The following is a 22,689-nucleotide window of genomic DNA, read 5'->3' as shown; positions in this document are numbered from 1 at the left end:
CGTTTTCCCCCATCTTTTTCAGTTGTAACCTTTCACGGTGACCTTCCTGTCAGCACTCATATCTTCCCAACTGAAATGTTTTCCAGGCCTGCTCATGCCTCCAAGCCCTTTCTCACTCCCACCACACCCCCAAATCCCCCTCAGCTCTGGGCCCCGACTCAAGAACATTTTCATCTGCAAGTTAAGCTCCCACTTTCCAACTGGGCTTGTGGTGAGAATTGTGAAAACTTGACAAGGTCAAACAGTTCAGTTTGTTCAATGGCCTTGGACGGCAGAGTGTTCTCCAGATTTTTCCAAACCCCAGAGATTTATCTAAATTATCTAACTTGTGAGAACAAGATCCCTCAGGAGAGAAAAGTGCTTTCTCTTTCAGAATGAGCTTCAGAATCAAGAATTCACTTTCCAAGGGCAAGCTTGTGCTCTGACTTTTGGCTACAGACTCAACCAGAGAATGAAGAGACATTAAAAGGTTTCGGTAAACATTTCCAGTTGGGCTTAATTTAATGGTTAGATGAGTGCTATAGAGATCACACAACTCAGTAGATGTAGAAATGAGTTTCTTTTTTGAATTGGGCCTGAACTTTCAGTGCACTGGTTCTGCTTTTTCAGGGCCTATTATGCACTGTGGGCAGCAAGGTTGGGGTTCGGGGAGAGCTGTCTGGAAACATCTGTATGGGATCTTGTGTTTGGAAATTGCCTGCCTGTCACCTCTTTCTCTACCACGACACTGGCAATGTGCGCTCTGAAGTTTGGATCCACGGGAAGAATTCTCTGTAGAAATCTGCAGCTGCTCTGCCCTCGCACGGTGACGCGTGGAGTGCAGATTTGGCAGAAATTCCCCAGAACGCTGATCTCAGAATCTAACGGGGCCAATTCTGACTTGTCAGCCTCTGTTCTTTCTCCTTCCCTAGGATCTTCAGGCATTTAAAACACCTGTGAGCCAGATAAAGCGGTGTGTCGTTGAAACCACCTTATTGAAAAGCTAATGGGTGCTGCAGCGGAGAGCAGATTAGGTACAAGGCTCAGGGGTAGGTTCTGTGGGAGACACCTCTCTCTCGGCCTCCCAATTATCCCTAGAATCTGCTTTACCACTACATTTCCCCCTCTTTGGTTAATCTCCAAGCTTCTGCTGAGAACTGAGCCTTTCCACAAAGATTGAGCACCCTGGAGGATGGCAGAGCTGTGTGAAATGTTCTGAGCTGTGCTCAGCAGAAAGCTTCCTTTAAATCTTTCAGTCTTTATCAGTGAGAACATTCCAAGCTGTTCTCCTCGGGTGCCACTAGCCAGAGTGAACAGTGGCAGCAGCCTGCGGCTTGTCTGACACCCCCTGCCTGTTCCTTCCATTGGGATTAGACCTGGGCAGGGGGGTGTTGGGGGCAAGCAATGTCACTCTGTCCTCACAGAGCCCTTTGCCATGGCAGCAGGGCGTGGTGTTTCTGCTTCCCCACTCGGAAAAACCTGCCTCAGAGTCCTGTTCATCCATTTGGTCCCAAGGAGGGTGACAGTTTTCATAAGTGCTATAGATGCAAAAATGCAAAAGCTGGTGCTCTTAATGTCACTTGGATTTAGTCTTGTCCTGTTGTCTCTGAATACATCATTTAGATGCCCATGGACTCAGTTTCTCATTTAAACCAAAGTGAAAATATTAACTTGTCTTAGGAATTCCCTGAGCTTTATGCCCAATACACTATCTGGCACTTTATGGGTACTCAAAGAATGTATTTATTGAATGAATAAGTTGCTCAGGACATGAAACATGGTACGTAGAACAGGCATGTATGTGGGAGGTGAGAGCATGAGTTCGATTTTAATTTTGGACACAGCGGGTTAGAAATGTCTGAGGGACAGCCCACATAGGTGACTGGTCGAGAGTTGGAAAAGGGAGTCTACAGGTCAAGGAAGACACCAGGGCATCTCCCCCTCTGGGAAGCCCACCTATGGTTCAGCCTCCCCAAGCTCAGGGTGATATGCCTGTGCATGTCTCTCACAGTGATTACCTGTGATGGTTTTTATTTATCTCCATCTTTAGAGTATGGGCTCCTTGAGGTCAGAGGGTATATCTTGCATAACAATTTTATCCCCGGGATCTAGAATGGTCCATGGGACAAGGCAGATACGCAATAATATTTGTTGACTCAATCATCCAATGAATGGTTATTATTGAAAAAGTAAATTATTCCTCAAATCCTGAGCACTGTTCTTCACCCACCCTCTCTCCCCACATCCAAGTTGTGACAAGGTCTGTCCATTCTGTTTCTTTCTCCGGGATGTCATAAAGCTCATCTGGAGATCTGCCTCAGGTAACATTTTTGCTTAGACGCCTGGAACAGTTCCTCATGTCTTTTGAGATAAAACCCAAACCATTTCCTGAGGCACGTAAGGCCCTTTTTAGGATCTCGCTTCTGCTAACCATCCTTCCTGAACCTCTCCATTTTCCAGGCTCCTCAGTCAAAGAGGCTTAGGTTCCCAGCTCAACTGCTTATTCACAAGAGTTCAAGGGCAGGTTTGCTCACCTGCAGCTCAGTGTCATCAACTGCAAAATGGGTAAGCTACGATGACCTATTTCTGAGATTATCATGAGGATCAAAAACAGACAATTAGACAAACATGTAAGGTGCTTAGCAGGGTAACTGTACATGGCGAGTGTTAAATAAATGTTAGCTGTTACTTTTATTATTATGGTCACCCTTTTTCAAACATTTCTTTCTCACTCTCTCTCTTTTGTGTCCTCTCATAGTGTTCCTCCTGTCTTCCCTTCTTTGTCTAGTTAATTCCTCAAGATTTAAGACTTAGCTCAGATTTCATCTAACCAAGAAAGACTCTTGAGCCTAGCATCCTAGGTAAGAGTTTTATGGATTCCTCAAGAACTGTTTGTCTACCTCTATGTATCCCAGTGTTTCATAAATAGTTTTTTTTAATAAATAGTTTTTAAATAAATGAAAACAAATTATTGGCTTCATCTACCTGTTCCACTATACTATGAGATCCTCAAAGGCAAAAGAACATTTCACATGGTACCTCGTGCCTCACAAGTATTCAATTAATGCTTTAGGAAGGAATAAAGAGAGGAAGGAAGGAAAGGAGAAAGGGAGGGAGGGAGAAAGGAAAGGAGGAAGGAAAGGGGAAAGAGGCTTTAAGAGAGGTAGGGAATGCAAGAGAAAAGGAGGTCTTGGCAGGAAGATAATGTTCTGTTTAAGAGATATTGAGCTGATTAGCAGACACAGGTTTAGGGTCTGGAGCTCAAGAGAAAGACCAAGCGCAAAGATGTAGACTTGGGAGGTGCAGCATCTGGGTGGTGGATGAAGGCATGGAAGGAGTTGCAACTGCTTTGGGGGAATGTTCAGAGAGAGAAGACGACAAGGAAGGGTTGATTCCTGGGAAACACTAATACTTAAGGGGCAGGCAAAAGAATGCCTAGCAAAGGAGAACATTTTTCCTTCCTTGAACTTAAGTGTAGTTTCAAAATCCCTCTCTTGTGACCTGAATAAGATTTCAGGATGCAGAACATTCCATCTCTCCTTCAAGGGGCAAAAAACTAGGTTAAGTAAATGTTATTGAGTCCTAGGCCAAACAGCTGTGTCCTTCTCCAACCCTATTGCTCACCACTATTCCACAGGAAACTTTGGCTTTGGCCAAGTCTCCCCACCCTCCCCAATTACACACTCTGTTTTCCACCTCCTCCTCACCCCCACCCTTCAATCTTAGAGCCTTTGCTTATGCCGGCCTTCCCATCTGAATTGTCTTCACTCCTCTTTATTTATCCAAAATCTGTTCAGCCTCCAGTGCTTCTCCTAAGACCCGCTCCCTCCACGAAGGCTTCTTCAGTCATTCCTGTGCACTCTGACATCCCTCTCAACATCTGTGGATTCATGGGACCCACACTGACGTTGTCTTGTTGTCGGTTTTGTTGTTCTCAAAATGACCCACCAGCTAGACTGGTGCTCCTTGAGGCTAAAGCTACATCCTCAGACATGGTCTCAAGTCTTAATTCCCCAAACTCATAACTAGACTGTGTGTGCACACTCTTGTCTCCCTTACCCTGAGAGCTTCTTCCCCTCTCCCTTTCTAGACACTCTGGGCTGGCCTGGGAGTAGAGCTCTGACTATGGTCTGGGTGGTCTGGCATCGTCTGCATGAGCAATAGAGCTACTGAACACTTAAAGATCTGTGGCCTCAAAGACTTAAAACACCTCTTGGAAGGGTCCAATTTCCACAAAGCCAAAGTTAGTAAAGATAATTCACCCTTAAATCAGAAAATGCTGTTAAATCCAGTCGAGTGCAGTGCAAAGAAAGAATGTTGGCAAACAGAATGTTTTTTTAAAAAAATGAGTTGAGTTGGTGACTTAGGGACACAAACAGGACTCAATCCTGATAACTTTGAAGCCTGGCATACAGAGTCTGACTATTGGGAACAAATGCGCCTGTGGGCTGAGGAAGAGCAGACTGATGGAGGTGGGGGTCCAGGTAAGGCCACTCCGTCTGGTCACAGAGAAGACTGGTGGGTGGTGAGAGAGGCATTTTGGTTGCAGCTCCCTCCTGGGCCCCATTCATACACTGGTTGCTGAGAACAGGCAGGTCCCTAACTCTAAAACCCAGACCCAAACCCCACACTTGGCCTGAACTCTAATAAGTTTGTAGAATCCTGGGTATTCCCAGAGCTTGACAGAAATCCCATGCTTTCATTTCTTAATGAAAATTCCTTTCAGAATGACCTATTTCAGACAGAATCAGTCATTGCCAGTCTTGCTCTACATAAGGCTGCATTGCCAGATGGAGCACATGTCCAAAAAAGAGGGGCCAAAACCATGACTGTCACTTAGTGGGTAATGACAGTGTGCCAGGCAAGACATTAGGGCATTTACAGACACCATCACTGCCATGAAAGGTGGGGGTCATTATCTCCATTTTGCAGAGTAGCGAACAGTGGAGAAGGACCTTGGAGCAACCCAGACTTGTTCTCAAATCTCAACTCCACCATTTCTTTCGTTTAAATCTTTCCTGAGAGCCTACTGCTGTGCACCAAGCATTGATCTAGGGATGCCACAGCAGCAAACAAGACAGGTAAGACCCCTGTCATCACTGAGTTTACACTCTATAGTGGAGTAGGAACGGAAGGGAGGGGAGGGACTGATAAAGCAAATGATAAACACCATCATTTTAAATAGAGCAAGTATAAATAAAAACAACATGATATAATTGAGGGGTGGCAGGTAGCCAGGAACAATTTTGGATGGTGAGGTGTTCTAGGTCACAAACCATTTATTTGTTGGGAAAAACTACTTAACTTCTCTGGGCCTCAGTGTTCTCATCTATAGAGTGGGTACATGAGCAAAGCCCACCTCGTGGTCACTGTGAGGATTAAATGAGCTGTGAAGTCCCCAGCACACAGTAAGCACTTGGTAAGTGCTGGCCCATGGTTATTATAAGGTTACCCCAGATCACTCCCACTCACAGGTACCCTCCTTCCTTCAAACACAATTGTCCTTGATTACATATTATTTTGTTCATTTCCAGATTGTTACTGTGAAGGTTTGGATGTTCGCAGAGCTTTCTCCTATTTTTGTAAACTTATCATCTTTCCTTATCCCTCTGCCTCCTGAGTCCTTGGGTTGGCAGGGATAGAACAAAGACCCAGAAAAGTGATGTTGGCTCCAAGCAGAGAGAGAGAGAGAGTCACTACCATGGTAGGTCAGGTGTGGTGAGTTTTTAAGGTCCCCTGTCATAGACTCTTTCTTGTCTTCCTCTACCCCAACCTGTCACAGGGTCTGAAATTCCCATCATTATGTCTATTCTGCATGAATTCTCAGTCTCCAGGGGAGAAAGCCTTATACAGGTGTTTCACGGTGAGAAAAGTGGGGACATCTATTATTCAGTCAACAGAGGCCAGCCTTTCAGATTACATCTTAGAACGCAAAGTCTGAAGAGCTAGGCCACAGAAAGTGTAGCTTTGAGGAGGGCTCAGGAGAGCAGGCAAAGAGAAGCAAGTCAGCCTGGCCAAAGGGTACAGGAGAAGGAGCTGAGAGCTTCCAAAGGGAAACTCTGCCTGTCCTCAGGAGTCCCCAGATCCCACTGAGAGGCTCCTGCAGAAAAAAGCCAAGGGATAGCAGAGAGGCTGCTGATGGGTGGCCAGAGCCTCCTACCTCAGCCACGAGGGCTATTGCAAGCACTGCCTTCTTTTTCTTCAGGCTTGGACAAAGCTTGCAGGCTTTGGGGCCGGACAGATCTGAGTTCAAATCTAGCTCTACTGCTTACCACCATTTTGACCGTAAGAGGTTACTAAATTTTTCTGAACCTCTGTCATCTGTAAATGGTATTACTACCATCTACCTCCCAAAACTGGTGTACAGATTATTCATTCATGAGATGAGCATTTAATGAGTTCTCACCAGGTACGTGCACATTCAACACTCAATAAATAAGTTTCCTCCTCCCTTTAGATATGAAGGCCAGGTTTAAATAATTTGGTCTCCCATGCGTTCAGAATTTGATTATGGTACCTATTGCCTGTGAGGAATTTAAACAGCATGATGGTAAGTCCAGGTAATGCCATTGGGCATGATGTTCATTCATTCAACACACACTCTTCAAGCATCCTTTGTGTGCTATGTCTGGGGATGCCAAGGCAATCAGACCTCCGGTCCCTGCCCTCCAAGTCTCATGGTCTAGTGGATAAAGCAGACTTAAGAATAAATAGTTAGGGCTGTGTTAGAAGGGTAAGTGAGAAAAAAAAAAAAAAAAAGCTTAATTCTGTCTAGAGAGGTCAGGGAAGTCTTTTGGGAGGAAATTACATTTGAGTTTAAAGATGAATAGTTTTCCAGGCTAAGTGGAATGCTGTAGAAAGGAGTTTCTTTGGGCAAAATACAGCATATGCTAAGGTAGCAAGGGAGAAAGAGCAAGAGTTCAGCAGGGCAAGGTAGAGGAGTGATAATGAGTGGTCCAAGGAACAGGGACCTCAGACTCCCTACGCTGTCGAGGGAACCAATGGACCACAAAGGATAAATAAATGAATGAACAATTAATGAATGAATGATCTGTATAACAGTTGACAGTTCACAAAAGTGCTCCTGTACAGACTGTTTCACTTAAAAGGTAGGGAAAATTATTGTGCTTTACAAAGAAGTTTTAAAAAATCTTTACATTATTCAACACTTCCTAAATAGTGGTGCTGTGTGGAGAGAGATTTGAGGAGAGTGTGTGAACAAGGGAGCCCCCTGACTTCAGCCCCCTCCAAAGCCAGCAGACTAGGGTACACCGTGGGGTTGATGCCAAGGTACTTCATGGCCCCTGAATGACTTTCTGTGAAATCCGACCTCTTTCCATGAAAGACCTGATCTCTACTGATAGCTAGGAGCTAAGAGGTTGGAGATTTCCAAATCTGCCATTCAACAGAGAGGTCATAAAGCCCAGCATAGCAGGTCAAGTTCTTGCTCTGTGGTCTAAATCCACATGCCACCATTTAGCAGCTATGTGACTCAGGACACATTACCTAAACTCTCTGAGTCTTGACTTCCACGTGTGTAGGTGTTCACGTGTCCCAGCTTGCTCAGGGACAGCCCAGACTTGTGCCTCTGCCCTGAGGTAATCATTGACAGGGCCTCCTTTTATCCTCAAAAGTGTCTCAGTCTAGATGATAAATTAAATACACAACTTCTCTACTCATCTGCTCCCTCTCTCTTAAGGTTGTTAACTAGGTGAAATGCATTAATGCTATCTTAAGACAGTTTATGTAAGTATCAGAAATTGTAACTAGCTAATGTGAACAGTAGAAGAAAGATGCTCAAGACTGACCTGTGATCTTCATCTTCTATAAGGACTAAAAAGCAAATACAAATGCGGTTCAGAAATGGTAACAACTGCGGAGGATGATAGGACGTGCCCAGAAGGTGATCCTGAAAGGGGAAGAGAGAAGATCAGGATTACTAACACAATATACTTGATGGCTGTGATGACAAGAGTTCCCAATCATCAGGTGACTGGCGTGGTAGGAGAGAGAGTGGTGAAGGAACACTTAGACTGAGACAGCCCGGATTTGAGGATTCAGTGGGATAATGAATCAGATGCTTGACACAATACCTGACATACGGAAAGGGATCAGTTAAGCGAAGCGATTACCATGATTACCGTGAGTCAGGCACACCTCCCTCGAGCCTCAGGGACTGGCTCTTCCTTTTCATTCTTCAGTTGCTGATCTGAACAAGTGAGGATGGCAATTATCTGAGCAACAATGGGTGGAAACAGGTGACTCCGTAGAATCCAGGGTTGGATTATTTCCTGGACACAGCGGATTCTCCTCACAAACTGTTCACGCAGAAAAACTTTTGACCAAGATGGGATGTTTTTCTTTGGAATCCCGGGATGTTAGCAGTATGAGGGTACCCAGGTGGAAGGATCAGAGGGAGGGAGTCTGGCTACTTGCAGCACCACCAGAGGTGCTACCCTGGGTTTTTGATATTTGTCCCTTTTGTTCACACTATGATGCTCAGTAGACATACTTTGGGAGGTAGTGCTAACTTTTGCCACTAACTGTATCCTGAAGCCCCGCTGATGGCTGTGCAATACTGCAGGTCACGTCCGGTCGATACGATGAGTATCAGTAGCTAACCTGAGGCTCTGCTGCAGCTGCCAGCTGTCTTTCCAAAACTGAGTCAATCACACTGGGAGTTCCTTTGTGGTGCTGAACAGTTCTGTATGTGTGCGGTGGTGGTTATAGGACTCTTTACATGTGAACACTTGCATAGGGCTAACACATGCACACACACACACACACACACACACACACACACACACACTGGTGATGCCTGAATAATGTCTATAGATTGTACCAATGGTTTTGATATTGTACTAAAGTTTTGTAAAATGCTACCACTGGGGGAAGCCTGGTAGAGGGTACACGGGACCTCTCTGCACTATTTTTGGAACTTTTTGTGAATCTATAATTATTTCAAATTAAAAGAATTTTTAAAAATAAATTTATTTATGTATTTGTTTGTTTTTTGGCTCTGTTGGGTCTTCGTCGCTGCGGGCTTTCTCTGGTTGCGGCGAGCGGGGGCTACTGTTCATTGCGGTGCACAGGCTTCTCACTGCGGTGACTTCTCTTGTTGCGGAGCACGGGCTCTAGGCTCACGGGCTTTAGTAGTTGTGGCGCATGGGTTTAGTTGCTCCACGGCACGTGGGATCTTCCCGGATCAGGGCTCGAAACCGTGTCCCCTGCATTGGCAGGCAGATTCTTAACCACTGTATCACCAGTGAAGTCCCTAAATTAAAAGAATTTTTTTTTAAATGAGTCAAATTCAAAATGGAGTTATTTCCCTACATGTTCCATTGTTGACGTTTAGGTAGTTGTTAGGAGAATTAACTTAGTTAATACATGTAAGAGCACCTAGAACAATGCCTGGGAGAATAAAAACAAGGCATGTTAATTATTTTTACTACCTACCAATTCACTTAACCTATTTTCTTAGGTGTTTCTTTTTAACGACCACCATGGTTGTTCTTTTGAAGTCTTTGGAGGTAGGCCCTATCTCATAACGACTTATCCAGTCCTGCTCTGCCTAAAAGCAGTATTTCTCAGTCTTTGATTACAAGCAAATCATCTAAGGATCTCATTTAAACATGTAAGTTCTGTTGTGGTTGGTCAGTTGGTCAATAGATAGAGTTTCTGACCCCAGGAGCTTTAGTTGACAAGAGGTGACATAAGTCTTCTCATGCAGGCCTCTCCATAAATGCTTACACACCCCAGGTAGAGAAGAGGTATTTGGGTAGACCTGTGGAAAGATGGTGGATCCCCAGGTGACTGGTGCAATCCCTGCCTTTCCAAGGGGAGGGGGCACCGGGAAGGTGGGCTCCATTGCTTCACACATGTTAGCGCATTAATTCTCATTTACACACTCCATTACTGTGTACTTTCACCCCAATGCTATGCTAGATTCTGAGAAAACAAAGAGGAATAAGATATGCCCCCTGCCCTCAAGAAACTTCAGAGGAAGGCATATAGTTACAGGTATATAATTATAATAGAGTGTCCCGTGTCCTGGGAGAGAAATGCACAATATGCCCTGGGAGCCCCAAAAGAGAGGATTTCCATCAGACCAGGGATAGGAAGACTTCCCAGAGAGGGTGACCCTCACACTGAACCTTACAGAAATAGTGGGAGTTAGCAAGGCCGGTGAGAGGGTAGAGGAGGAGGGGAGACTCCTACCAAGCAGGCAAGCGCTATGAGCAGCAGCACGAAGTTCGAGAGATGAGAATTTCTTCATGGAATTATCCAGAGTTAGGTGAGGCCAGAACGGGCCGGCTTGTTGCCGAGTGGCAGGAAATGGTTAATAAGAGTTAGTGGCCAAATTGGTTTGGAAAATTCTGGGTTAAATAAAATTGGACCAACTTTTTTGCTGCAGGACATCTCAGAGTCTTTAGTATGTTTTCCCACATGGAAAGTCTCCCAAAAGGGTTACCATACACAGCATTTCTCATCCTCATGATACAGAAGCCCTCTGTTTCAAGACGTCTTGTGGGGCATGGATTCTCTTGAACACACTTGGGAAACATTGGGCTACTCGGACAGGTTCTGACTCAGGTTGATGTTCACCAGACAAGCTAAAGATATCTTTCAGGGAATGCAGAGTGATGGGTAGCCCTGACTTTGTCTAGAGTTTCATGGCTAACTGTTTTTTATATATATATATATAAATTTATTTATTTATTTTTGGCTGTGTTGGGTCTTCGTTTCTGTGCGAGGGCTTTCTCTAGTTGCAGCGAGCGGGGGCCACTCTTCATCGCGGTGCGCGGGCCTCTCACTATCGCGGCCTCTCTTGTTGCAGAGCACAGGCTCCAGGCGCGCAGGCTCAGTAATTGTGGCTCACGGGCCCAGTTGCTCCGCGGCATGTGGGGTCTTCCCAGACCAGGGCTCGAACCCGTGTCCCCTGCAGGCAGATTCTCAACCACTGCGCCACCAGGGAACCCCCCCCATGGCTAACTGTTGAATCATGCGATGTTAAACTAAACTAGTTCGCCCGAGTCAGCATCTGTAAGCACGACTCCAGGGCTTAGCAGTTTGGCATCAGCACAAGGGACTCTGCCTATCTACTGGGTGGGGTTAGTGCTCAGTCGCTTCTTGGTCCACCAACTCACCTTCCCAGGTTTTTGCAAAATTGCATCTTGCCCTGGGAAGGAAAATGTTGAAGTGGATAATCTTTGCGGTGATTACTCAAAAAAGAGAATGATGAAAAGCCAAAAATTAATCAAACCTTGAAATATAACCAGGGCTGAGGAATTTGTGAAATTGTATTTTGTTTTCATAATAAGAGCAGGGCTGATGATTTTATTATATATATATATTTCAAAATGCTGGAGTGGACAAAAAATAATCTGGAGTCAATTCAAGTCCTGAAAATAAGTATCAGAACAAATCATGAGCTCAGTCCTTCCCTCCTCACCCCCTCTACTCCTACACTCCCCACCCTTACAGTACTCATAAATTCTTTCAACCAAGAAAAATATTTCTCCCATGCCTTAGAGTAGAATTTACTGCCTCTGTTCTCCACCAGTCCTTCCTCAGTTATCAGCTCACTGCATATTTACGGTGGCTGTTTCAAGGTACAACTGCTCTGAGTTCAGTCCTCAGGGCCACCGCACTGATGAAATGTGTGCCATTCAGGCTCACTCTTGCTTCACTGGGACCATCTATGAACCACCTTTGCCCACATGGACTCCAGGCTTTACACTTTAGGGTTTTCATTCCTTCAAACAAATGATCGATACTGCTGGATTCTAGCTAAAGAGAAGGCAGTACCTACCTAGAATATGAAAAAAGACAGGATATTCATCTGAAAACACAGAGCACGTTTTGAGGGATAATCTCAGGTGGCAGATTTAAAGAACTGTTAGATGAGAATTAGAAAAACATGGTTACCAACAAGATGAGTAAAGCAAGGAAGAGCCACCCCTAAAACTGATCTGGCTGAGAGTAGATTGTACCCTCAGATTTCCTTAGCCTGACAATTAAAATAACTTCTGCCCTCTACTCCCTCATAAATTTGGCATTCAGTTGATATGTTGAATACCTGACCATCTTTGAAGAATTTGGGGTGAGGGAAAAATAATGGGACACCAGGATGTGATCCTAAAGTTCAGGTCTAAAAACCTTTTCAATGGTCAGGACAGCAGAAGTGTCCAGAGTCTCGACACCAAGTATCCACTCTCGATGATCTCAGAGGAGCCCCTATGCTGTAGCCCCTACCCTTCATCTCCTTCAGTCAGTACAACTAAATAAGCACAATCTGAATTATCTTGAGGGCCACGAGACAGAACCAGACAAGGTTATCTTTCTGTGCTCTGAAAACCCTGGCCTTTCCTTTCACAATTTCAGAATAAGTTTCATGGCAGTGGCAGGAGAATAAGGACACACATATATACTGCTGCTAAGCCTGTTCTTTTCATAGGCTGTAGCACATCTGCTCATTGTAAATCTGCAGAAACCTAAAACCAGAAATGTTGATGGAAACAGATATGTTTTATTCCATGTACTAAAAGAAAAATTAATGAGGCAAATATTGTTTCTATAGCCAACGCAGGATGGAGAATGTGACAAGTTCCATCTATATCATTGCAATCGTGAGGCAAGAAATGAGATAGGAGAACAAAGACATCTAATTTTAAATTCCTTTGAGAGGAAAATTGCAGTCCTATTTAGGAAGCAGCTCTTCTGAGGGCTGTGGGAAAGGATTCCAGAAATAAATACGATTGCTCCATGGATGAATGTGAGTATAGGTGCTCACCTGTGGTCCAGCCCCTCCCCAGGGCCTGTCCCTAAGTCCTGGATCAGTCAGCAGTGGCACAAGGCACCAGGGAGAGGGTCGGGCCAGGAGACCTGCAGCAAAGTTTTCAGGTTCGTTAGTTTGGAGCCAGGGCAGGAAGAAGTTGGGCTGACATCCAGATGGGAGCTTGGTAGGATTCAAGTTCTTCTCTTTGCCTGGGATGGCAGTGAGCTACAGCCTGGGAATCAGAAGGTTACACAATAGTGTGAGGCTGAGGAGTTTCCTCACACCATGGAAACTTGGCCTTTGACCTCTGACATACGGACTAAGCCCAGGGATTTGTGATAGGAGAGAGGAAAAGCTGAATGGCCTGCAAACCATGGGGTCACAGCAGAAAAAGGTAAGACAGTGCAGGTCTTGGTGGACGAAGCACTCAGGGGTCTGACTCCAGGTCAGGGGCGCAAGATCAAATGCAGCTGAGCAGCCAGGACGGGGCTTCCGTTCCTGCCTGCCTAAGCCCACTGTGGTGTTTGAGTGGCTCACAGAGAACACTGGAACTGGGAGGAAATGGCAGTCGGGGCAACAGTGCCTGGCTGTGGATGTGGGCAGGGAGGGCTGGGCTCGGGCGATTGCACAGTGCCTGTTGGGCCACCAGGGGGATGCTGAGGGTGATGGTGTGGGCACTGGAGACACATTTAACAGGCTTCAATATTTTGCATGAGAACACCATGGGCGGGAAGGGGGGTCATTCGGTGGAGTTTTTCCTTCATTTATTAACCACGCGCTGCGTCACGGGCGCTGCAAACCCAGACCACAGACTCTCTGGGATGCGCTTCTCTGCCCTCCCCAGCAAGGACAGTCCCTGTCCCCAGCAGACACCCTGGGGGGTCGGAAACACTCCCCCAACACTTTCAAACAACAGAGGGGGTTATGGGGCTTTGTCTGAAGACTGGAATACTCCCACCAAGCAAGCCAGAGGCTCTCCCCCTGCAGCGAGGGAACATCTGTCCCCCTGCGACAAAGGCCAGAACTGAACCGATTAATTTACTAATCCTTTAAAATCAGCTCCAGCTGTCAGAGTGAGAAACCAGAAAATAACAAATTGTTTCCTTTTTTATTTTTAATGGAAACATGAAGAGAAAAAATAAATGCCCTGAGCACACTACATTTGATCTTCATCTTACTGGGGGCCCTTACCTTCTTGTATAAACTTCCTCAAATGCTTTGATACACTTTTGAATTCCACCTGCTCTAAACCTGGGCATCACCTAACTGGCTCGTCAATCCTCTGAACACCCACTGGGAGATGACCCAGGGGGTTGAAAAATCCTCCCTGTGCCCACGTCAAAGCCTACATCTGGTTAGAGACTTGTCGATGACACCGTGAGCCCCTGTGATATCCACATGCCAATGGCTGCAGTGCCGGGCTCTGCGGGATGTGCTGGGTTATTACAGCGTTCTGCCCAAGAATAGCCTAATTAAGTAAGAAAGAACCAAATCTATAAAATGCAAAATAGTTCAACGCAAAATTGCTGTCACCACAGGGAACTGGAGAGAGTACAGCTCCAGGGACAATTTTATAGGGTCTCCTGGCATTGTGGAGCTTATTAAAATCATAGATCATAGAGCTGGAGGGCTGGAGGGAATTTCAGCCATCCTGCCATTATTCTCCCTACCCCCCTAAGTAAGAACGTCACTTTAATCTTTGTGTAAAAGACAAAATGGTAAGAGAAGAGGTTGCACGGTCCACATGACACAGCCGTTCTGTGCTCTTCCATACCGTTCCTATCCACAGGCCCCCAGGCTTCCAAGTGAGTTTATTTGATTGTTTCTCTGTTCTCACTGAGAGTTCCTGTGCTTTATCAAAACCCTCCACATATCAGAAAAGCTGCATTAAGTCTTAGGTCTCGTTCTTCCTTTTTCCACCACCTCTCTCCCCTTCTGGAGGAAAGACAATTCCATTCCCTACACGACTTACCCAAGCCTCCCAGTCTGCTAATATTGCATCACTCCCACCCTGAGCTCAGAATCAGACAGCAGAGGTTAAAACCTGCCTCCAGCCTCTACTCGCTCTCTCACCTTGAGCAAATTCCCGCAGATCCCTCATCGGTGTGCTTTCAGGGTCTGGGGAAAGCAGTCTCACTCTCATAACAGAGGGAGAGCTGTCCTGAGAATCATGAAGTCTGTGTTCTAGATTAACAGGCTGTATAGGCTTGGGAAAAATCTCTAAATTCTGCTAACATTCACCTTCCTCCCTTTTAAGTTGAAATAAATTATACCCATTTCACAGGGTGGTTCGAAGGGTTAAAAATGTTGATGGAAATGCTTTGCTTCTGTAAAGCACTAAAGTCATGCAAGGCATTAGCTTTGTTGTCATTCTACCCTATTGTTGAGGGTAGATTGTCCCTGTACTAGGCAATGCCCGCACATAACTTCCTTCTCTAAGGACGGCTCTCCTTCAGAGTGGGCCTGTGGAATAATATTTCTCTTGCACAATCCTTCCCTTCTAGTCAAAAGTTATCAGAAAGGTGCAGCCACCTCATCTAGACAGGTGAATCGTGTTTACTCTCCAGAGAGTTTAGAGTTAGGATTCAGAGACCCTAGTTAATATCTGGCTCTCACTTGAATTGAGGATATATACATTTGAAAGATGAAGAGTGATTCTATTTGGTCTGTACACAAAGAAGCAGAAAGGGAGAGAAGTATGAAACAGCCACTGGCATTCGGAATGCTGCAGCAGGAGTTGGACCAGTGGGTCCTGCCTGTGCCACAATGGGTCAAATGCAAGCACAAAACCCCTTGCCTGACACTCACAGCTAGGCTTTGGTGTTCTCCTGACACACAAAAATAATTTCACAGAATGTCAGCATCAGACAAGGCCACTCTGTGACCAGGATGGATCAAGACAAAACAAGCCTCCTCCCTAACCGTGTCTGAACACAGCTAAAACATGAACATTGTCCAGCCAACAGAAATGACCAAGTGTCCCCCCATCCTGGCCAACGTGGGTGACTGCTGCTTCCTCATCAACCACAGTCTCAGCCAAGGTCTTGTCTTCCTCTCCTTTAAGATAAGATAACCCCATGTATTTCAAGCAGCCTTTAAAATTGTGACAAGCTCTCCCCACAGATGACTCTGGGCACTTTCTAGAATGCCACTGCAAAGGATTTGAATGGTTCAGAGGGAGCCACTTGTATGCTCTATACTCTCCTGTCTTTCTCTTCCTCCATAATAGTCTCATAGCTTAATTGTCTCAAAGAGTCCATTCATATGCCTTGATGCTTCTAAGTGAACCAACAAGGGGAGCCCTGATGCCCTGTTTCTCATCACAAGAGAACAGGGTATCATTTCTCATATTTAAGGAGGTCCAACTACCAGGGAAGGAACAACATTCTTCTTGCTGTTATATTTCTTTTTGTATCTCCATGCAAAAAAAGATTGTGTATAAAAATCAATATTGAATTCTCTTCTGCATATCCAAACTTCCCTTGGCAAAAGAAAGAAAAATCAATATTAAAACAAAGGTAAAATTCAACAGTTGATGTCTTTGAGTTTTTCAAATTCAGAAGAATTGTCCAGATTCAGAAACTTCTTAATTGAAATCTCTCTTCTGTTCAAGTTGTTATTCATCAATTTTGATGATAATAAATGCTTTTTATTTCAGATGAAAGCAAAACTTCTCTGATCCCTTGAGCACAATAGTGAACCACTCATTTTCAGATTATGGGACGTTGATATCTTTACTGAAAAAGAAAAGGTTGCAATTTAAGAAGCAGAAGTTGTTCCTTAAAGGTTGCCTCTTCTCTGCTGGATTCCTAGGGATGGAGCTTCCAATTATAACCAAAACCCACATTTCTTTCTTTTTTTTTTGTTTTGTTTTGTTATATTAGCATGCTTAACTTTTTTTTTAAATTAATTAATTTATTTATTTATTTATTTTTGGCTGTGTTTGGTCTTCGTTTCTGTGAGGGCTTTACTTGCAGCAAGCGGGGGCCACTCTTCATCGCGGTGCGCGGGCCTCTCACTATCGCAGCCTCTCTTGTTGCGGAGCACAGGCTCCAGACGCGCAGGCTCAGTAGTTGTGGCTCACGGGCCTAGTTGCTCCGCGGCATGTGAGATCTTCCCAGACCAGGGCTCGAACCCATGTCCCCTGCATTAGCAGGCAGATTCTCAACCACTGCACCAGGGAAGCCCCACATTTCTTTATGTTTTACTTTTTGGGCTTTTGAGTAAGATTTCTTTGTTTAAAAGGTCCTTTCTTGTCAGTAGCAATGAGCATACCCAGTCCCTGTATCTCAGATTTTAAATATCATTTTCCACTAACAGGAATCAGAGCTCATTAAAAAAAAAAAAAAAAAAAGGGCTGGGGACGTGAGCACAAGCTGACCTGGGAGTGTGTGAAATCTACTTGTACCAGAGAGTAAAGAAGTGCTCACAGAGTAATGGGCTCATGCCAAAGAGATACAGAAACCAGCTGGAAAGGGCTCATATTGGCCAAATCAAAGTCTTTTTAAAAATCCATGTGTCCGTAGTAATATTCAACACAAAGGAAAAGAGAGAAAGAGGGTCATGGGATGGGGAAGAAAGCCCTCCTTTACAGAAGAATGCCAATTAAGAAAAGTGGAATGAATGATAGTTAGAAAATTACTATTTTACAGCACTCAATATGATTATTGTTTCAGGCAAAGAACATGGACATTAAAATCGTGGCATAGAAGATTGTTGGGCAGCAGAATATTTGGCCATTACGAAAATATCAACCCAATTTCAATTACTAATTACAAAAAGGAAAATAGGCCTTTACAATGGAATGATCTGGTAGCCACTACTTTAACCAAAGGAGCAAGCATGGCATACTTTACAGTAGGCAGCCTGGCAGCATGTGCCCACTGATGGTACACACTGATGGTATGCAATGCGGAATATGAAGCAGCATCTACGAGGCATTCTTGTCAAAAATGTTTGTTCTGAATCTAATCAAGCCTCCAGAAAATGCTCTCGCTATAGGAAACATAGGAGATACAAGAAAAGGTTAAATGACACATAGGAAGCATTCAGAAAAGTCCAGAGCATGGGCCATTCTGTAAGAAAACTGTGCTGACTCTTCAAACACTCAATGTCAATAAAAAATTTAAAAATTTTAGATTAAAAGAGACTAGAAACCCATAAAGGCCAAACACAGTTTATGAACCTTGATTGAATCCTGGTTTGAAAATAAACAGCTATAAAACATATTTTTGGACAACTGGGAAAATATGAATAATACTGGATATCAGAAAATTATTGTTAATTTCCTTAGTTATGATAATGGCATTGTGATTTTTGAGGAAAATGTTCTTATTCTTAGGAAATAAATGTCCAAGTATTTAGGGGTGAAGTGTCATGCTCTTTGTAATTTACTTTTAAAATGATTCATCAAGAGAGGAGGAGGGGAAGGAAGGAGATTGAGAGAGAGGAAGCAACAACTTGGGCGAAATTTTAAGAATTGTTGAACATAAGTGGAGGGCCTGTGAGATTTTATTGTCTTGTTCGTTCAACTTTTCTTTTGCTGCCAGTTGAGTTCTCCAGGAAGCTGACTGAGGTGGTGATTAGCATGCAGGAAGTTTCTTGGGGAAGCTCTCAGGATCAATCCTGTGAGGGGAGGGGGAAGGAGAGGGATTGAGCAGGGGAAGATGTTAGACTGCGTTGCACATACAAGGACTCAGCTGAGCTGATCCTCTGGGGGTTTGGAGCTGTAATGGCCCTTGCCAGGGGTCCCTGTTAGGGTGAAGGGGCACGGCCATATTCCCTTTGCTTCCAACCCTGGGTGTCAAACAGTCATTGGGTGTGGGCTGCCTTGGGAAGGAGGCCTGACCTTGGCCAAGGTAGTGGAGACAACGCCTGGCAGCTGGGAGAATAAACCTTTTAGTCCTGAATGGGGGATCTGGGTGATGCAGCACTACACTCATAAACTTGAGATTTTTGTATTAAAAACTTGGGGCTGGAAGATGTAAAAAAGAGGTTGCCTGGCCCTAAAAACATTGGATAACTACTAGCCTACACTCATTTCATCCTTATAAAACACTTTAAGTAAAACAATTTATATCTTCATTTTAGAGATGAGGAGATTGGGGCAGAGTTAAGGCAAGTAACCCGCCCAAGGTAAGCGGTAGGGCTGGAATTCAGAGCCAGGCTGTCTGACACCAGAAGTGTTGCTTTCAACCACTGAACTACACAGCCCTCTGCACCGCTTTCTTCAGGGTCCCCCTATTCCTGCCTGATCTATCTGTCTAATTGCTCCAGGCGCATGAGAAGGAGTGGTTCTCATCCAGTGTTCCATTTACAGTGATTTCACATCTTTCCCCACAGAAATCATTTTCTTCCCCATTCCAAGCCTGCTCTACCTCATTTAATGAGGAAGGAACCAAACTGGGCTATTTTAGCCACCACGTGTCCTTCATTTCAGAAAGGCCCTTTGCTTAGACCAAGGAGGGAAGGAATGAGTGGCCAACAGATGTGTTTTTAAACACTGAGTGTCACTGACACATAACAGGACTTGAGACATATTTATCAGACGACTGAATACATGAAGCTTTACTTGGATGCAGTTGAGACTCTTGTATTGTAAAGGAGCCCTACAGTGAAAGGTTTTGTTGATCTCTGCTGGACATCAATGCTCTCGCCTTATGGTTCTATGACAGCTCAGTCTTGTGTGTGTGTGTGTTTGTGTGTGTGTGCTCTATGTGAAGTGAGAAGTAGAAAGCTCTCTCCCTCTGTTACAAAACATTAAGTGGGCTCCAAAGCATGGTCACTTGATGTGTTACGAATTTAGTAGGGCAGCTTGTTCTGTCCACACACATCTCTTTTTCTCCGTGTGCTCACGTCTCCAAAATAACCAGACCGGGACACATTTCCAGGCAGCCGCCTGGAACCACCATTCAGTCCCCTCTGACCCTTAGGGTTATCACAGAGTCTGGCTGGCCATGCCCGGCTCTTTTCCTTCTGGTGACCCCTCTCTCCAGGATCCTATTATTGCTCTAAAATTTAACTTCAGGGAAAATCCACCATGTGTGTGGTTTCCCAGACAATCTGTGTCTCAACCCCAGTTGTAGATATACTTGAGGTTTTTATTTTTATGTCTCCCCCAAAGGACTCTATTTCTCATAAGTATTAGTACATGCAGTAGGGGTGAGGAAAAGGGCACATCCTCACATACGTTGTGTGTGTATGTATATGTGTACATGTATGCATATTCGTACACCTTTACACATACACACATATGTGTCATTCCAGGCATGTAAAATGATATGGGTAGCTCTTATGCCACCTTTATGAAGTCTGCCAATTACGCAAGCAGACTGAACAGATCTTCCTTATAGGTTCCCTTGGAGCATAGTTACATTTCTACCATAACTCAAAATTTTAGTGCAACTTATCTGTCTTTAGTCTGAGAGCTTCTACAGGCAAGCAGCCTGATGGCATCTTACTCTTTGTATTTCCAGTGCCTGGTACATAGTAGGTATACAAAGCTGTCGTATGCATTAATAAAGAAATCAATGTCAGTCAATCAACTGTATTATGAAGGATGGCTCAACCCAGCAGGACATGTGAGTGTGGTAAATATCTCTTATGTATTCCTACCTCCTACCTAGACAAGCCTAGCCTGTATTTGTCCTTCCTGAAGGCTTTTTGTACTTTTTAAGATGGAAATTCTTAAAATTAAAAATAAAGTCTCTCATCTGTACTACACAGAGACCAGTGGTGCTAAGAATTTCCTAATCGTTTCATGTGAATCAGCAATTTTATTCATGGCCTAATTTTTTATTTTTATTTTTTTTCATGGCCTAATTTTTAAAAATTGCTTTCTTTTATTATCCTTTAGATGTATGTGTGTGTATCTTTTTATACACTCCTTCTAGTTTGTAAGCTCTTCAGAGAAAAGACTGGTCGATCTTTATAACATATTTCTATAATTCCACCATATGGCCATATTCAATCAACACTAAATCATAAGTGCCTGTAGCTGTCAGCTTAGAAAACTGCTTAGGGAACAGCCATTAGCTAATGATCAGCCACATGACATTATCTATGGCTGTGTCTCTGAACACCCTGCATTGAAATTATTTGGTGGTGTTGGTCTTTGTAGAAGTAAAAGAGCTCAGTGGTGGGTTCTAAAGTTGTTTTGCCTGATAGCTTTTAATTTCAGCAATATACACAAGGATTTTTGTTACACATACAGCCCTTTCCCCCTCCCCCACCCCTCCAGGGCTCTGTCACCTTCCCCTAGTATCTTTCTCTCTGGCTGGGGTGCCGTGGTCTCTTGTGGGCTTCTCTCTGTACCTTGCTCCATCATGGAGCAGGGAGGAGAAGGTGGGGCAGCTTCAACCTTAGAGAAGATGGGGATCAAAGGAAGCTGATTCCTAAATAGTGATGGGAGGAAGAGCTAGGGCCACGGGGAGGAGAGCAACAAATGGCACTAATACTGTTGAGGGCTTATCATGTGCCAGGTATGATGTCAGGCATTACATACATTGTTTCATTGAATCCCCTGAATAACCTTAATATTGCCTTCAGCTTCCAGAAGAGAAGATCATGTTTCAGTTTCCAAGGTCCCACAACTAGGTCGTGGCAGAACCCAAGCCAGTCATCTCTGATGCTAAATCCATACTTTTTCCATGATACCAGACTGGGAGTCCTGAGTCTTCTGATGGCCTAGTTCCCACCAGAGGTGCTTCCTCAAATAGGTTCACTAAATGGAACATTGTGAGATTTTTATTTTTTCAAGTACTTCATTTATTGAAAACAGATAATCACTAATCTTCACCTAACATTCTGTATTAATAAATAACACAATCTGTATCTCTTTCTACACTGGAAGGAAGCAGGCTATCACATCTTCCAGTAAGATAACTATGACAGCATTCTTTTAGCTTCAGTTTGGTGGGGAGGAATATTTACACTTAATACCATTCCTGGCCCCAGTCTCAGTTAGGCATCACTTGTTTGTAAGTTAAAAAAATCACTATCACTCAAACTTGCTCAGACAGAAGGAACTTATTATTAGAAGAAAGCAGAGGTGTTTTATGGAACCCAAGGGCAGAAAGTGCAATCAGTCCTCATAAGGGATGGGAGCCAGGAACTGAAGAGTCAGTGGGAAGTAAAGAAGGACTCTCTTCTCTCGCTCTCTCTTCCCCTCACTCTATTGACACATCTGCTTCATCTTTGCCCCCTCCGTGCATTTGACCTTCTCTGTTTTGGCAAGTACTTGGCTCATATATGACCCCCTATCTCAGCTGTACTTCACTTCTCAGTTTAAGCATCTCAGCATGTCTCTAGGTCCCAGTTCTAAATTCTCAGAGAACAGAATCTGATTGGCCCAGCTTGAATCACATGTTCACTACAATTCAATCAGTGGTGACCACTGAGACAAGTGACTTGCCTCATTGATCTCTGCTTTCTGAGAAAGAGGTATGGGCAGATGCTGAACAGGGTGTGGGAACTAGGAAGGCATCGCTGAAAGAGGAAAGGATTGAATCTCTGGTGTAGCATGAAATACAGCAAGTGAGTACCATCGTCAGTGATAACTGAAGAGCCCAGAAACCAGAGGGGACCAAGAAGAGAATTAGCTGTGCTAAAAACAAAGCTGCTAACAATGCAAGGCCTATGGACAGAAATTATTGGGCCCAAAGTTGTGTTTCTTGTGTCTTTGACTCTTTGATGCCATCTCTTCCTGTCAAAATTCAACATTGTATAAATAACAAAATCCTGGAAACAACCTGAATGTCTATCACTCTGGCAATGGTAGGTGAAATTCTGGAACAGTGATTCTACAGAACACTGTGCATCTATTAAAAAGGAATGAATTGGATCACTATGAGTTAGCTGAGAAAATATTCAGGATTTTATTAAATTAAAAATGTTGCAAATAATATATCTATGTATTATTCTGTTTTGTAAAA

This window comes from Balaenoptera ricei, chromosome 8 (assembly GCF_028023285.1).
Source record: "Balaenoptera ricei isolate mBalRic1 chromosome 8, mBalRic1.hap2, whole genome shotgun sequence".
Lineage (NCBI taxonomy): Eukaryota > Metazoa > Chordata > Mammalia > Artiodactyla > Balaenopteridae > Balaenoptera > Balaenoptera ricei.
Note: the sequence above shows the minus strand (reverse complement) of the source record.